The sequence below is a fragment of the Sapajus apella genome, unplaced genomic scaffold (genome assembly GCF_009761245.1).
Source record: "Sapajus apella isolate SASKATOON/1434 unplaced genomic scaffold, GSC_monkey_1.0 scaffold63, whole genome shotgun sequence".
Lineage (NCBI taxonomy): Eukaryota > Metazoa > Chordata > Mammalia > Primates > Cebidae > Sapajus > Sapajus apella.
This window is the reverse complement of record NW_022437003.1, coordinates 5,965,005-5,967,594: the sequence shown is the minus strand read 5'-3', so window position 1 is coordinate 5,967,594 and position 2,590 is coordinate 5,965,005.

Below are 2,590 nucleotides of genomic sequence, written 5' to 3'. Positions count from 1 at the left end.
GGACTGTAATTAGGTCATTCTTTTATAAAGTAAGGAAGTTTAAGTGGCTTATATTTCTACAGGCTGTGTGCAAAGCATAACACAGGGATCTGCTTCTGGGGAGACCTCAGAAAGCTCCCAATTATGGTGAAAGGTATAGGGGTAGTAGGCATCTCACATGGGGGAGCAGGAGCAAGACAGAGAGGGAGGTGCCATACACTTTGAAACAAACAGATCTTGCAGAAACTCATTCACTATTACAAAGACAGCACCAAAAAGATGGTGCTAAACCATTCATGAGAAATCCACCCTGATGATCCAGTCACCTTCCTGCCTGGCCCTACCTCCAACATTGAGGATTACATTTCAACCTGAGATTTGGGCAGGAACAAATATCCAAAAACATCAAGAACATAGTCCACAATCTCTCTTATCTCACTAGAGAGATTTACATGCAAATGTAAAAGGTACAGAGAGTCCCAGCTAGATACTATTTAAGATGACTTTTTGTCTCTAAGGCACAAGTCTGATTCACAGAGGTCAATGTAAAAGAAAAAATATTTTTTAGTGTAAGGTGTCAGGAAGGGGTCCAGTTTCTGCTTTCTGCACATGGCTAGCCAGTTTTCCCAACACCATTTATTAAACAGGGAATTCTTTCCCCATTGCTTGTTTTTGTCTGGTTTGTCAAAGATCAGATGGTTGTAGATATGTTGTGTTGCCTCCGAGACCTCTGTTCTGTTCCACTGGTCTATATCTCTATTTTGGTACCAGTACCATGCTGTTTTGATTACTGTAGCCTTGTAGTATAGTTTGAAGTCCGGTAGTGTGATGCCTCCCACTTTGTTCTTTTTGCTTAGAATTGACTTGGCTATGCGGGCTCTCTTTTGGTTCCATATGAAGTTTAAGGTGGTTTTTTCCAGTTCTGCAAAGAAGGTCATTGGTAGCTTGATGGGGATAGCATTGAATCTGTAAATTACTTTGGGCAGTATGGCCATTTTCACTATATTGATTCTTCCTAACCATGAACATGGAATGTTTCTCCATCTGTTTGTGTCCTCTCTTATTTCGGTGAGCAGTGTTTTGTAGTTCTCCTTGAAGAGATCCTTTACGTTCCTTGTTAGTTGTATTCCTAGGTATTTTATGCTCTTTGTGGCAATTGTGAATGGAAGTTTGTTCTTGATTTGTCTCTCTTTAAGTCTGTTATTGGTGTATAGGAATGCATGTGATTGTTGCACATTGATTTTGTATCCTGAAACTTTGCTGAAGTTGCTTATCAGTTTCAGGAGATTTGTGGCTGAGACGATGGGGTCTTCTAGATATACAATCATGTCGTCTGCAAATAGAGACAATTTGACTTCCTCCTTTCCTATTTGAATACGCTTTATTTATTTATTTTTTTTTTTGTTGCCTGATTGCTCTGGCTAGAACTTCTAGTACTATATTGAATAGGAGTGGTGAGAGAGTGCATCCTTGTCTAGTGCCACATTTCAAGGGGAATGCTTCCAGTTTTTGTCCATTCAGTATGATATTGGCTGTTGGTTTGTCATAAATAGCTTTTATTATTTTGAGATACGTTCTGTCAATACCTAGCTTATTGAGGGTTTTTAGCATAAAGGGCTGTTAAATTTTGTCAGAGGCCTTCTCTGCATCAATTGAGATAATCATGTGGTAACACCATAAAAACCCTAGAAGAAAATCTAGGCAAAATCATTCAGGACATACCTGTAGGCAAGGACTTCATGATCAAAACACCAAAAGCATTGACAACAAAAGCCAAAATAGACAAATGGGACCTAATCAAACTCCACAGCTTCTGCATAGCAAAAGAAATAGTCATTAGAGTGAATCAGCAACCAACAGAATGGGAAAACATTTTTGCAGTCTACCCATCTGACAAAGGGCTGATATCCAGAATTTGCAGACAACTAAAACAGATTTACAAGAAAAAAACTAACAAGCCCATTCAAAAGTGGGCAAAGGATATGAACAGATACTTTACAAAAGAAGACATACATGAGGCCAACAAACATATGAAAAAATGCTCATCATCACTGGTCATCAGAGAAATGCAAATCAAAACAACATTGAGATACCATCTCATGCCAGTTAGAATGGCGATCATTAAAACATCTGGAGACAAGAGATGCTGGAGAGGATGTGGAGAAATAGGAACACTTTTACACTGTTGGTGGGAGTGTAAATTAGTTCAACCATTGTGGAAGACAGTGTGGCGATTCCTCAAGGACCTAGAAATAGAAATTCCATTTGACCCAGCAATCCCATTACTGGGTATATATCCAAAGGATTATAAATCGTTCTACTATAAGGACATGTGCACACGAATGTTCATTGCAGCACTGTTTACAATAGCAAAGACCTGGAACCAACCCAAATTCCCATCGATGATAGACTGGACAGGGAAAATGTGGCACATATACACCATGGAATATTATGCAGCCATCAAAAAGGATGAGTTTATGTCCTTTGTAGGGACATGGATGAACCTGGAAAACATCATTCTCAGCAAACTGACAGAAGAGCAGAAGATCAAACACTGCATGTTCTCACTCATAGGCAGGTGTTGAACAATGAGAACACATGGACACAGGGA